At 45.4% G+C, this 15,834-nt stretch overlaps 1 protein-coding gene across 7 annotated transcripts in view; it reads right to left on the bottom strand.

Moving 5' to 3' along the window:
* Window positions 1-15,834, bottom strand: part of TRAF3 (TNF receptor associated factor 3) — a 138,213-nt gene that overhangs the window by 81,775 nt on the left and 40,604 nt on the right. For 3 of the 7 annotated variants that reach the window (XM_035261594.3, XM_078335803.1, XM_035261588.3), the window contains exon 2: window positions 2,579-2,708. The exons of 2 other annotated variants lie outside the window; for them this stretch is intronic. The gene's annotated coding sequence lies outside the window, so the exon portion shown is untranslated. Of the gene's footprint in view, window positions 1-2,578; window positions 2,709-4,424; window positions 4,659-15,834 lie in introns of those variants that run through there. 2 more of the 7 variants (XM_035261585.3, XM_078335804.1) reach the window with 1 other exon arrangement.

The raw sequence follows: 15,834 nt of genomic DNA, 5'->3' as shown, positions 1-15,834 counted from the left end.
TGTAAATTGCTATGGGCTGTAGGCACACCCAATTTTTTTTTTTTTTTTGAGAGGAGTCTAGCTCTGTTGCCCAGGCTGGAGTGCAGTGGCACAATCTCAGCTCACTGCAACCTCCACCTCCAGGGCGCAAGCAATTCTCCTACCTTGGCCACCCAAGTAGCTGGGATTACAGTCACCCACCACCATGCCCATCTAATTTTTGTATTTTTAGTAGAGACAGGCTTTCACCATGTTGGCCAGGCTGGTCTTGAACTCCTGACCTCAGGTGATCCACCCGCCTCAGCCTCCTGAAGTGCTGGGATTACAGGCGTGAGCCACTGCGCCCAGCCAGTGCTTGATAAATATTAACTGAACAGAGTGGGTTACGGACCAGGGCCTAGAAAACGTATTTGTTAAAAAGATACTTTTCTTCTTGAAAAATGCTGAGAAAGTAGATGACTTTTCCAAAAGATTTTATGTTTAAAAAAAAAAAAAAGGAAGTCATATGAAGTGTTCTCACCACAAAGAAGATAACTATTGAGTTTATCTTTACCTTGCTCATTTGCTAGCCTTAACCTTTCCGTAATATATACTTCAAAGTATCATGTTGTACATGATAAATATATATACAATTTCATATGTCAACTAAGAAAAATAAACCTAAGGAAAAAAAGGATACTTTTCTTCTCAAACTTCTTTTCCAAGTATAAAATTAAATCTCAGTACCAACTGGCTTCCAGGCATTAAATTACACTTCAAAATTATCCTTATTAAAGGTGATACAGGAGCTGCTTTTCATCAACTCATATATGAGAAGCCTTGTGCTAAGTTGCTATTATGAATAGAACTTTTAGACAAGCAAATCTGAAAGCAAAAAATGCATTTGTTTTATAAGGTACGAAGCTGCAAGTTATAATAAACCAAACTACCCCTGATGATGAATGGCAAAACTGCCCAGCACTATTAGATATTCTCGAAATCTGGGGCCAAAAAAAGGAAGAAGGAAAACAAATCAATAACTGAAGGTTGGCCGGATGCAGTGGCTCCCACCTCTAATCACAGCACTCTGGGAGGCCAAGGCAGGCGGATCACCTGAGGTCAGGAGTTGCAGACCAGCTTGGCCAACATGGTGAAACCCCATTTCTACTAAAAAAAAAAAAAAAAAAAAAAAAACAAAAAAAATTAGCCAGGTGCGGTACTGTGTACCTGTAATGCCAGCTACTTGGGAGGCTGAGGCAGCAGAATTGCTTGAGCTGGGGAGGCGGAGTTTGCAGTGAGCCGAGATTGTGCCAATGCACTCTAGCCTAGGCAACAAGAGCAAAACTCCATCTCAAAAAAAAAAGAAAATAAAAAAAAGAACTGAGGGTTTTGAGTTAAAGTTCTAAGCCAAGAAAGGCTCTTGCATTCTGAGCAACAGGACCGATGGCTGGGGCTGGGAGAAAGCAGCTTACCCCATGAAAGGGCAGCAGGCAGCACTGGGCCAGAGAGCAAGGCAGGCCAGGAGCACCCGGGAGAGCTGGGCAGTGAGGCAGCAGGACCTGGCCTGACTGAAGTCCCAGCACTCCGTGCCCTATCTGCAACAGTTCAGAAGTGCCAGAGACCTCTCTTCACCATGTGGTCAACCAAGAGCCTACATTATCCTCTTCTTTGAAAATCTTTTACCTCCACCTGCTGAGCTCGGGGACACAGTTTAAACACTGTGCTTGAGGTTACTCAGAAAACAGAAGTCACCTTGTTATGTCAATGCCCTGCTCACTGTGTGGTCCTCCTGTGTGGGTCAGATGGGTTTCCTCACTGTATGGATGGCAAACAAGTATCCCAAAAAGAAATCCAGGCAAAAACTGCACCCTTTTAAAGACCTAGCTCAGAAGTCACATAGCACCACTGTGCCATACTGCTGGGTGAGGGGGGCCACACACCCAGCCCAGGCACACCTCTTTGTCAAAGTCCCATGTGAGAAGAATATGGAGAATGGGAGAAATCACTGAGAATACTTAGGAAAACACAATGGCACCCTGAGTGAGTTCTACAATAAAATCTCAGTCTTCTTTCAAGATTGGAAAATCAACAACCAGGGTTCAATGGAATCTGGCTAAAAAAATCAATTGGTATTTCAACCCTTGTAAGGCGAACCTCTTATTACGTGTAATAAGTTGCAACTTGTAAGTAAGTTGAGTCTAAATTACTATGTTGCCCTGCCTTAGTAAATACAGAATCATGATCTTGATTTAATAGGTGGTGATTCAGATTCGCCCCAGGGTAACTGCTGGGCGCTGCAGCTTCTCTATAAGAACACAGAATATCACAGACAGGCAGAAATGCAGGTGTCAAGCCAGAATTTACCTCGACATTCCAGTCTGCAGGCTCGGCTATGCACCCATCTCTCATCACAGCACACAGCATTAAGGGCAAAGGTGATGCCCTTTGCCCCTCCCGTTGGTGACTCCAGCACATTGAGTAGAAATTCAATAAATAACCAGAGGAAGGGAAGACAAGAATTTTAAAAATTCTAAATTACAGTCTACATTAGATGCCTGTTGTTATTACAGGCCTCTTTCTGACAAAAGGAAAGCAAAAACAACATGCACTGAGAGCAAACCTCTTGTCAGTAGAGCGGTCCTTAGAAGAGTAGAGAGCCAGGAGCCAGGTTTCTGATCCTAGATCTGATTCTGACCTGCTCTGGGACCTTAACCAAGTGGCATCACTTCTTTGGGCCTCATTTTCCTCATCTGTAAAATAAAGGGATTGGATTAGACAAAGATTCGTAACTGAGGCCTACAGGTGAGCCACAGCAACGTGTCCACTGTGTGCCTGAAAGCCAGTCTGTCTTCAAGCTTGACATTTAAACTCTACGATCTGAATGTTTATTAACAAAGAGAATGAATTCCACAGAGGGTGAAAACGTTCTCCTAGAGCCTAGCCAGGCCCTCTAGGAGCTGCCACCTTGGCAGCAACACCAGGCTCCAGCCTTCCAACCTCAGGCCCCTGAAATCACACAGACATTTCAGTCCCAGGCCATCAAGACAACAACATTGTTTTAAATCCACAAGGAGACTAGTTTTCTTTATTTTATTTTTCTATAGAGATAAGGTTTCGCTATTTTACCCTGAATGGTCTTGGATTCCTGGACTCAAGCAATCCTCCTGCCTTGGTCTCTCAAAGGGCTGGGATTACAGGCATGAGCCACCACGCCCAGCCTATGCTACATATATTTCTAACCAACAGCAAACAGACCTTTGGCAATGAAGACAGTAGGCCCTCATTTATTATTTTCACAAGCCTGACATTTTAAACATGGGTCTTTATAACCTGGGCGTCCATCCCCAAAACTAATCCCCATGATATCCTAGAAACAGGCAGGGCTGCCTCCCAGGAAGAGCCCTAGCATGTGTGTTACTGAAAACAAACCCTTTGGATGGACAGAAAGCTGTGCCAGGACCCCCCCCAGCACATGGGGCTGCAACTGTGCTTTTGGAGACCTTATGCACTGGCTAGCCCTCAGGAGGCACGATGAGCCAGCCCCCTTCTTCACAGCCCACAGACTGAGGTGGCAGGCTATCACACACACAGGCTAGTTCCTCAGCCTGAAGTTGAAAACTATGTCTCAACCATAATCTGTTGCCAGGAAGCAAGAGACCAAGGCAGACGTCACCAGAGAAAGAACTGAGCTCAACGGACTACCCTGGTAAACGAAGAGAAAGGATGTGCTTCATATGGAAAGCCGAATTTATTTACACGAATCGCGAATGCAGGCTCTCAGCTAGAAAAGCTCACTTCCAATGCCAGAAGGTTCAGAACCCATTCACAAGCTTTTCAGAATGCAAGCAGTTGCCATGGTAACCCCAACATTATATTTCTTGGCATTGGACATATAAATTACCACCCATAATGCATTTAATACAGTTTGGGGCCACTAATTCATTGCAAAATAAATCTCAGCTCTGACTCTTGGACTCCCTTCTAAGATAAACAAAGAGCAGCAGCTGGAGGTAGCACCCAGCTCACCCCATGGATAAGCACAGAGCTCCACACATCCGAAAATGCTCTTCTGAAGACAAAATAAGAACTAAGGAGATTAGAATTCATCATCTACAGCTGGTGGTTGAGATTTTGTAAGATGAAAAGTTCCACCCAGATTAATGAAACTGTCGTTGCTTAAGTTAAAGAAACAGAACATCCGTATCTACATCTCTGAAATTCAACTATGTTTAGCAAATCCAAGAGAAAGCAGATCTCTTCAAAGAACACCTTCAATAATTCCCTTAGAGGGCATCTGTCAACATGAAACAAGGTAACTCTTCAATTGTCAAAACTGTCATTAACAAGAAATAAAGTTTTATTTCTTAGGTTCAAAAGAGATCTATTCAATCATAATTCTTTACCTTGACTAAGGATATTCATCAACATTTAAAACACATATATGCATGATTTCTAAAGTCCATTACCTTCTTATACTCCGTCCCCTGAACAGAGAGATGAAAACAAAATTATTGTGCAAAAACTGCAAAGCCATCTTCGGCCTCGCGTTCCCGGGAAGAAACCCACTGCATCAGTAACTTGACAGAGCTGCTGCAGGACATGCCTGCGCCAGCCACAGCATTCACAGAATCGCGCACGTTCTAATCACTAAACTGCCAGGTCCGGAGGATCACTGCCTTTGTTATCTCCTCCTTCAGACTGCAGGCAGCAGGCAGCAGTTGCGAAGGGGAGCAAAAGGCTTCGCCACGGGTTGTTTCCATATTAACAAGGACTTTGGTAACCGCTGCATTGCAGTCTTTCTGAAAGCTACCAACCACAGAAGCAAAAGCGCTGGAGAGAGTCTCCCTGGCACAGGGAGCAGGCTTTCCCAATCACAAAGATTTTTTTAACTACCTTCAAAAATGCTGTCAACACCTGAGGCTTTTTCTAGATTTCCTACCTGTTTCCTAAAGGTTGACTGCTTTGTGGTTTTACTGGATGACGGCTGTGACCACCGGCTGTGCGGGATAGGGATGCGGGAACAGTGTGATGTGTATACGACGCCCCCTCAGTGCTCAGGTACGCCCTGCGGGAATCTGCAAATCTGCTGCTTAGCACCAGGCTCAGACCCCCTGCTGAGGGGCTCCTGGGAATGAGCCATGATCTCCATTCCAAAACATGCAAATACAGCAAGCACTTCCAGGTCCGCTGAGGGCAGCAATCACTGAACACCCAGCTACCTTCACAGTATGGTAACAACCATTATGTGGTCAGAGCACCTGAAATATTAAACCGTTGACCATCTAATCGATTTCAGAAAAGAGACTTCTGAAATAGTAACATGCTTACTAAATGACCTTTGGTTTTCATTCATTCATGCAATAGGTTTAGTGAGCACTGACCATGTGCTGTAGATATACGGATATTCAAGTTGAGCAACCCTAATCCAAAAATCCAAACTGCCCCCATATCCGAAACTTTCTGAGTCCCTACATACCACAAGAGGAAATTCCCCAAATGACCTCACGTGACGGGTCACAGTCAAAACTTTACTTCGTGCACAAAATATTTTTAAAACTGCACAAAACTACCTTCAGGCTATGTGCATACGGTGTATATGAGATGAACTGTGTGTTTACACTGAAGTCTCATCCCCAAGATATCCAGTTATGCATATTCAAATATTCCAAAAAGATCAGAATCTCAAACACTTCTAGTCCCAAGCATTTTGGATAAGGGATGCTCAATCTGACTAGGGGAACCGCCACCAGGGTGGGTGCCAGTGCTCTGGGAGGAAGAATAACGGGAAACACACCATCGTGCATGGTGGAGGAGGACCGGCACTGCATGGGAGGCAGAACCAGGGCCCATCTGCAGCTCCAGGACAAGGTTCTGTGAGAAAAGAATACTTATAAAAGGAGCTGAAGGCTGTGGACTTGGCTGGAACAGGGAGGGCCAAGGGGAGAACATCCTCCAGATGGCCATACCCATTTCTCAGCAGGTGCAGGAGGTCCTCTGCAAGGTAAATGTCTGTGGCTGGAGCCCGTTCCTCCCTCACAGCAGACTGGAGCAGGTATGGACACCACCATCCCTGACAGAAACCTGTGTCTGGGACCTGAGGCCTACACTTGCCCAAGGCACGTGGTGACCGTGGGGACGAACCGGCTGTGAGCACAGCAGGGCAGCTCTGTGCTGTGCCACCCCACCATGCCACCACCCATAAGTAACAGCTGTCCTCTGGCATTGGTGGCAACCCTGACAGAGGTGACAGTCCAAGCAGCCTCTGCTCAGATGGCTTTCTTCCACCCCATGTCCAGAGCCCAGCCGGACCCTGAACAGGTGTGAGGTGAAAGGCTGAATGAATGAACAAACAAAGAACCTACTGGGCACTCCCCAATTCTGTAATAGGAAACGACATGTCGGACCTCTGCCAATGTTATGCTGTTCTCTGAGGAAAATGGCCCTTCTTTGCCTTGTCTCTGGCTACCTAACGCTACTTCTCATCTCAGGCTCCTCCAGGAAGTCTTCACGGACTGCCTCCCACCCCTGGCAGCCAGCCCCCCCACCTCTGGCAGCCCCCACGCTGTCTTGAAGTGATGGATGCGCAGTGGCCCTGCACGGAAGCCCCTGCAGCGTGGTCAGGGCTGTATCTGCAGTGGTGCCCAAAGTGCTCCTGCTGCGGCCACATTCCTGGAGGACTCGCTGCATGTCAGCCACCTGCTCCACACACACAACTTGCTTGTTCCTGTGAGGCGGCTCCATCCGACACACGAGGACGCTGAGGCACAGTGAGTTCAAGCGGAAGAGCCAGGATTCACACCCAGGCACCAGCCTCCTCCGGCCACACCCTACCCACCCCTTATGCTTTTGTAGATACCCAAAACAGAGTTCACTGACGCCAACTGGAAAAGATGATGTTACCTCACGGGGGTGGGAGGGATTCGAGTTACGGAAAAACTTTTAAGGAAATACTGCAGTCTTCCTCCCCCATCCCTCCCTCTCACCGTGAGCTATGAATGAATGAACACATTCGGCCACAGCAGACACGCCTCCGCGTAAATTCCTGACAGGGAACACCTCACAGCCCACGGGAGACGAGGAGAGAAGGTGCAGGCAGGCAGCTCGAGGTGGTTTCCTTTTGCCATCAGTGCGCTTCAGAGAGACTCACTCGAGCAGTTTAAAAGCCTCAGATGAACTTTCATCAAGCACTTCTGAACATTTAGGTGCCACTCTGGGCACTCCCCACAGAAGTTCCAGAAGAATGCTGCCTTTCAAGTCAGAGATCAAGGCTTGTTCTGCATGGCAGTGCCACTGTCACCAGCCCCCGCTGGCAGCAGCGCTGTAGGAGAACTCTTCCCCACTGATCTGCCCGGCCAGAAGCCCGTGCGCGGCTGAGCGGGCTCTCCCTGGGGGATGTCGAGCAGTCGGCACGTCCCACAGCAACACTCTCATGCCTCCTGGAACAGCCAGCACCTACTGGGGAGAGCCCCGCAGCTGGGCCAGGGCTGGGAGGAGTGTGCACTGGTGGGGAGAGATGGGCAGGGGCGCGAGCTGCCTCCAGGGGTGGCAGAAGGTCCCCAGAGGAGCGTGCCACAGGACCCTTCCAATTGCCGCCCAACTCAACCATCTGACCGAGGACAGCGAGGTTCAGCGCACGGGTGCCAGGTCTCCGCACACCTAGGGAGGTGGCTTCCTACTGTCTCGTTTCCGGGTGAGGTGGCAGCGAGGCTTCAACAGGAGAAATCACTTTCCATGTGCACCAGTGGGTGCTCCAGCAAAGCTGCTTGGCTCTGAGCGGCCTGATGCTTTGGACTTAGCATAACCTCCTCCTGGTGAAGCACGGCCTGGTGTCCTCACAGCGTAGGCAGAGCAGAAAGGGCACGCTGCCTCCCTCTGGCACCGACTCCTCCCAACCAACCGCTCACTCTTTCTGGATCCCAGATTCCTTGTCTAAGAAAGGAGTAAGACCTATCCTACAAACCGCATAACGTTGATGTTCAGTGGACTGAATGCATTTGCTTTCTGCATTCAGTCTACTCATAATTCACAATGAGTCAACTGGTGTGAAAAAGCATAAGCTGTGTCAAAATATAAGGCATGACTTACCAAATATAGCCACAAGGCACTCAGTTATATTTCCAAGCTTAATTCAGATTCAATATATGATGAGAGACCTACAGGGCTCTTACCAGTAACTAGAATGGCCATGGCAAATCCTGCCCCTTTATTAAACACTAGTAATGAAATTAATACTTTAGCTCAGGCAGACTAGCTAATATCATTAATGTGCGTTTATGTGAATTTGATGCAAATTATGGAAACATCCCAATAGGTCTCATTTGGACGCTTAAAATGCTAAAGAGCACCACTACTATCTGAAGGTACCTATCACTTCAAACAGGCAACTAAGTCGCCAAAATTAACAAGAAAAAAATCCAAGCCAGCAGTATTCCGCCTGAAGGGAAACCAGAGACAAATCATTCATAGTCACTCTAGGTGCCACTGGGGCCACAGAACAAAGGATGTCCCCAAGAGGAAGCAGATAGAAGAAAAACAATCTAAAATACACACAGAATCTATCTGGCTTAGATTCATACGTATTTACCAATTATCTTACAGGTACTTATTTGATAAGACCATGTCATGACCACCAGATGTGATCTGGTCTTAGGCGGGAAAGAGACTGCAATTCTGCCTGTCTCTCTAGGCAACAGAGGGTCTCATGGGCTTTAAATATGACACAGGAAGTCACTAGGTCAGCAACAAAGGCCAAACAAGCCCCAGTTACAAGTAGCAAAGTGTCTGTACAAGCATAAATGGGAGCCTTAACCGAAGGTAAAAGAAGCAACAAAAGAGGATACAAACGCCTAAGTATATTCCCAAGAGAAATGAAAACACACGTCCACACAGAAACCTGCACATGAATGTTCACAGCAGCATTACCACACAACAGCCAAAAAGGAGAAACAACCCAAATGTCTAGCAACGGACTAATGAATACATGCAATGTGGAATATCCACCTTGATTGATACATGCTACAACATGAATGAAAACATGATGCTGAGTGAGAGCTGCTGGGTACAGAAAACACATGCTGTCTAACTGCATTTCTACAGAATGTCCAAAGTAGGCTTCACAACCCGTGAATATACTAAAAACCACTGAAGCCGGGCACGGTGGCTCACGTCTGTAATTCCAGCACTTTGGGAGGCTGAGGCAGGTGGATCATGAGGTCAGGAGATCGAGACCAGCCTGGCCAACATGGTGATACCCCGTCTCTATTAAATATACAAAAATTAGCCAGGCATGGTGGCACGTGCCTGTAATCCCAGCTACTTGGGAGGCTGAGGCAGGAGAACGGCTTGAACCAGGGACTCACTTTAAATAGGTTAATTGTATGCAATGTGACTGTTTCAATAAAGTTATTTTTTAAAAGCTGACATGATCAAGCCAAAGGCCAAACATCCAACAGACACCATTTAATGAGATGCAGCTCACCCACTCAATTAAAAAACAAGAAAACGTTATGACAGGAGTTCCCACTATGCCAAAAGATGCATTACTTTTGGGGTAGCCCTTCCAAAGATTTTAAATAAGCTTCTCACTATTCAAAACAATTCATAATTCCTGTGTCAACTCCCCCCTCCCAAATCTAAAAGTTCAACTTTTTTTTTTTTTTTTTTTGAGACAGAGTTTCTCTCTTGTTACCCAGGCTGGAGTGCAATGGCACGATCTCGGCTCACCACAACCTTCACCTCCTGGGTTCAGGCAATTCTGCCTCAGCCTCCTGAGTAGCTGGGATTACAGGCACGCGCCACCATACCCAGCTAATTTTTTGTATTTTTAGTAGAGACGGTGTTTCACCATGTTGACCAGGATGGTCTTGATCTCTTGACCTCGTGATCCACCCGCCTCGGCCTCCCAAAGTGCTGGGATTACAGGCTTGAGCCAAAAAATTGATCTTAATTTTAAAGTAAAATATAAATGATATATTTGTGCAAATATAACACTTTTAATCATGAGAGAGAGGTGTCACCGTGGAACTTACCAACACTCTCCCCCAAGAAAGTATCATTTAATTGGCTCTGCCTACTGGGAAATAAATCATACCCGGATCTTTAAGACCTAGAAACATTTCAGAAGGTTTGAGGTCAAAGAAAACACGTGAACTCAACATTAACACTCACAAGAACAAAAAGAAGACTATGTATAAAATAAGCAACTACATGACAGTGAGAAGGCTGCATTCCCTAAACCTAACAAAACTTTCCACCTCTTTCCCACCCAGTGCCAGCTGTCCACCTCAAAGTCTTCGACAACCCACCTCAGAAAGCACATACAGTCAGCATGGTAACATGAGCACAATTCTGTAACTGGCTCGAGTCGTCATTACAATAAGGTGTGTTTCTATTTTCCACAGGAAGAGAATCATGTCAAGTCACAATTCACAATGAGTCAACCAGTGTGTAAAATATTTTACATAATGGGAAAATTTATTGCGACCCAAAAGTTCAATGTGTTCTCATTAAGTTACCAGAAATTACAGATGTGAAGATACTTCTGTTAACCTAGCCAAAATCAAGAAAAGAAACTACTTTGGATATGCACACATTTTCAGTTTGGTAGATTTGATTCTTTTTATGATATGGCATTTCAAGTTACTCAGATTGGTAAACGCACCATTTAAATACTAAATAGAGAAAATCTGCATATTGACAACATAGGTAATTTAAGACTGGTTTTGGCATACGTCACTCACTACCTATACAGCTAAGCTCTGTCAAAACCTGACAGGGGTGGCTTTAGTTTTTGTAAATACTCTCATGGTGAAATGGTTTTTCCACAGGTACGATACCATCTACAGTGCTAATGGAGCCTTACCATTGTGCTTCACTGTGAATAACGTATTTCTGTGGAAAATCTTATAGTGCTGCATCCATTTCACATTTTCCCACATTACGTTCAACTTTTTTAATACCAAAAAAAGTTTAAGCAATTAAAACACATAATTTTTTTCTATTATGACCTTTTAAAAAACTCTCAGTCTTGGGATAGCATTAGGAGAAATACCTAATGTAGATGACAGGGAGGATGGATGCAGCAAAGCACCACCATGGCACGTGTATACCTGTGTAACAAACCTGCAAGAGCTGCACATGTACCCCAGAACTTAAAGTATAATAAACAAACCAAAAAAACACCTCAGTCTTTTATTTACTTTTTTTGTTTGAGACGGAGTCTCACTCTGTTGCCCAGGCTGGAGTGCAGTGGCGTGATCTCAGCTCACTGCAACCTCCGCCTCCCAGGTTCAGGCCATTCTCCTGCCTCAGCCTCCTGAGTAGCTGCGACTACAGGTGCACACCACCATACCTGATTAATTTTTTTATTTTTAGTAGAGACGGGATTTCACTATATTGGCCAGGCTGGTCTCAAACTCCTGACCTCATGATCTGTCCACCTCTGCCTCTCAAAGTACTGGGATTACAGGCCTGAGCCACCGTGCCCTAGCCACAAAGCCCTCAGTCTTTTAAAGGCTACACTTGGAAACGGACATGTTTATACATGCAGTACGGATGCCAACACTTTTAAACTACATAATCCACGGATACACACAGACTAAGAAATCAAACATTTCCAATTCCATAAACATAATATATCTGAAGCAAAGATAATACCACCAGATATTTTTTTACTTTATAAGCGGGTCCCCAGAAAAGGGTGATCATGAAAGACACCAGGGAGCCTCTTTTCAAGCTTGTTAAATAAACGACTTGCAAATATTAACCACAAAACCGCGGGTGAAGCCACTCTGTCCTGTCATGATTACTCGCTCATAAAAGCCCAAAATGTGTCCTGGAGTTTTTGCAATAGAAATCCTAATCTTAACTATATAAACTCTATTCTTAACTATCTCAAAATACATTACGAAAGACCATTCTCAACTTTCTGAAAACCGTAATATCTTTTATAAAATCTGAAAGATTGAGACGGTGTTTCTAATAGTGCGGTCGCTCATTAAACCTTGACTCATTAAGTCAAATACCTGGGACAAAATCATTTTAAATTAAATGAGCAATCTTTAATATACATTTTCACATGAGGCTTAATACATTCTACACAACTTATCAAAGGCCACAGAAAAACTTCGGAAATAAAGGAACGAACACACAGTGATATCTGCTTCAGGAACAGATGATTTCACCCTATATCCTTTTAAAGTGCTTGAGATATGAATATTTAGTAGGCATGTTTCAGAATTAGCTCTTCATTTTCTAATAGAAAAGGGCAGACCTCCCTGCAGGCTTGGCAATGAAACATTTTCAAATGCAGGTACCAGGTGGGTGTTGGTGGTTCATGCCTATAATCTCAGCACTTTGGGAGGCTGAGGCAGGAGGATCCACTTGAACCCAGGAGTTCAAGACCAGCCTAGTCAACATAGCGAGACCCCATCTCTACAAAAAAAATTTTTTAACTTAGCCAAATGTGGTGGTGGGTGCCCGTAATCCCAGCTACTCAAGAAGCTGAGGTAGAAGGATCACTTGATTCCAGGAGACTGAAGCTGCAGTCAGCTGTGACTACACCACTGCACTTCAGCCTGGGCGACAGAGCAAGACCCTGTCTCTCAAAAAAAAAAAAAAAGCAGGTACCATTTCAGAAAGCAAATTGTAAAGGTACCTACGTACATCAAAATGCGTCTGAAATCCATTACCTGGTGCCTGGGTACAGAAGGTTAGGAAGTAAAGGCAGCGCTCCGGATCTGCAGCATCATCTGGAGTCTGCCCTCTCCTCCTTGGACCGGACAGCCAGACCTGAGGGCAATCCAGAGCAGTGGCCTCAGACACTCCGAGAGGGACACACTGGGGCCTGTGTCACGATGCAGTGCCCCTGCTGCCAGCCCGGCCCACGTGGCTCACCTGAAACCGCACCTGTGGAGCATGCCCTTAAAGGGAAAGGGGAGATGACGGGGAGAACACCAGACCTGCCGGAGTGCCCTCCCAGCACGGGCTCATCACCTGCGTGTGGTGACCACCCACCCCTACATGGGAGGGCGGACACGATGTTTTCTTCCTTTGTGTTTCAGCATGCTGCATAATGCGTGACAAGCAGATGCTCACTAAGACAGGTCCATAATCCCTTATCTACAATTCGAAAATCCAAAAAGCTCTCTGAAAACTGAAAGCATGTTCATAACTCACTTGGCAGCATGCCCTGATCTGATGTGAGGCTATTCATAGTCTCACTGTCCCACTTAGTGCAAATATTCAGATACTTCACTGCAAAAATCTTAATGCGCTTGATTAGAAGGTGCTGCCTAGGAGGTTCTATAACATATGGGACTTTCACTAATTCTGTTTTAAAATCTAAAAAATGCCACATTCCCAAACACCTCTGGCCCCAAGAGTCACAAAGGACTGTGGTCGCTTGATAGATGATCACAGGGCAGGCACTGGCCAGAGATGGTGACACCCGAGATGTAAATGGGCAGCAGGAAGAAGCACCTGTAATGGCCAGGAGAGAACAATAATCTGGATTCAAAGTCTAGTTTATACATATGTTCGTTCTACAAACATGCTGAGCGTGTGTGTACACACCTCGCCCACAGCTGGGTAGACTGCATGAAAGGAAGACTGCCGTCCGTGCCCTCACGGAGGGGAAGACCATGAGGTGACAAACTAGTGCTCCGGCTCAGGCGGCAAACACAAGCTGTGGCCAGTGGGCAAAGGCAAGGAAGGTGCTGATGCAACACTCAGGAAGAGCCCGAGCAGAGGATTGCCAGGGAAGCCCCTGAGGAGTGACGGGGAAGCTGCCCAAGGAACAGGGACAGCACAGCCAGAGTGCCAGGACAGGGACGCATCACTCTGGGAATCAGAGCACAGCTCAGGGGAGGGACCCTGGGGGAAGGAAGAAGGATGCAGGGCTGCGGTGATGGGAGAGTTCGGATTTTTTTAAATTAATTAATTTTTAAAGTTACATTTTTTTTTTGAGAGACAGAGTCTTTCTCCATCACCCAGACTGGAGTGCAGTGGTGGGATCACAGCTCACTGTAGCCTCACCTCAGCCTATTGTAATTTTTAAAATTTTTAATTGACAAAGAATAATTGTATATATTTTTATAAGATACAATTGGATGTTTTGATCTATGTATACATTGTAGAATGACTAAATCAAACTAGTTAATCTATCTACCACCTCATCAAGTTACTTTTCGTGTGATGAAAACATTTAAGATAGGTAAGGACTTCATGACTAAAACACCAAAAGCAATGGCAACAAAAGCCAAAATAGACAAATGGGATCTAATTAAACTTAAGAGTTTCTGCACAGCAAAAGACACTATCATTAGAGTGAACCGGCAACCAACAGAATGGGAAAAAATTTCTGCAATCTACCCATCTGACAAGGGCTAATAACCAGAATCTACAAAGAACTAAAGCAGATTTACAAGAAACAAACCAACCAACCCATTCAGAAGTAGGTGAAGGATATGAACAGACACTTTACAAAAGAAGACATACATGAGGCCAACAAATATGAAGAAATGCTCATCATCACTGGTCATCAGAGAAATGCAAATCAAAACCACACTGAGATACCATCTCATGCCAGTTAGAATGGCGATCATTAAAAAATCTGAAGACAACAGATGCTGGAGAGGATGTGGAGAAATAGGAACACGTTTACACTGCTGGTGGGAGTGTAACTTCGTTCAACCACTGTGGAAGACAGTGTGGCAATTCCTCAAGGACCTAGAAACAGAAATTCCATTTGACCCAGCAATCCCATTACTGGGTATATACCAAAAGGATTATTAAATTTTTCTATTATAAAGACACATGCACACATATGTTCATTGCAGCACTGTTTACAATAGCAAAGACCTGGAACCAACCCAAATGCCCATCAATGATAAACTGGACAAAGAAAATGTGGCACATATACACCATGGAATTCTATGCAGCCATAAAAAATGATGAGTTTGGGTCCTTCTTAGGGACATGGATGAACCTAGAAACCATCATTCTCAACAAACTGACACAAGAACAGAAAACCAAACACCCCATGTTTTCACTCATAGGCAGGTGTTGAACAATGAGAACACATGGGCACAGAGAGGAGGACATCACACGTTGGGGTCTGTTGGGAAGTGGGGGGCTAGGGGAGGGACATTGGGGGTGGGAGGTTGGGAAGGGATAACACTAAGAAAAATGCCTGATGTAAGTGATGGGGGGGAATAAAGACATCAAGCCACCATGGCATGTGTGTACCTATGCAACAGTCCTGCAAGATCTGCACATGTACCACAGAACTTAAAGTACAATACAAATAAAAATAAGAGAAAGAAAAAATTTTTTTTTTTTTTTTTTTTTTTTGAGACGGAGTTTCGCTCTTGTTACCCAGGCTGGAGTGCAATGGCGCAATCTCGGCTCACCGCAACCTCCGCCCCCTGGGTTCAGGCAATTCTCCTGCCTCAGCCTCCTGAGTAGCTGGGATTACAGGCACGCACCACCGTGCCCAGCTAATTTTTTGTAATTTTTAGTAGAGACGGGGTTTCACCATGTTGACCAGGATGGTCTCGATCTGTTGACCTCGTGATCCACCCGCCTCGGCCTCCCAAAGTGCTGGGATTACAGGCTTGAGCCACCGCGCCCGGCCAGAAAAAAAATGTTTTTTAATTTACTCTTTAGCAATTCTGAAACTGCTAAATCATATAATACACGATTATCATGCATGGCCACAGATGAGCCTGGAGGGCATTACACTAAGCAAAATGCTCGACAGTACCGCATGGTCTCATCTATACCTTTGAATCTAAGACCGTAGAAGGTGCAGAAGCGAAGGGTACAATGGTGGTAACAGAGGCCAGGCATGGGGGATGGGGCGAGGGGAGGTACTGG

The sequence above is a fragment of the Callithrix jacchus genome, chromosome 8 (assembly GCF_049354715.1).
Source record: "Callithrix jacchus isolate 240 chromosome 8, calJac240_pri, whole genome shotgun sequence".
In the NCBI taxonomy this organism is placed as follows: Eukaryota; Metazoa; Chordata; class Mammalia; order Primates; family Cebidae; genus Callithrix; species Callithrix jacchus.
This window is presented reverse-complemented; position numbering and strand designations above follow the sequence as displayed.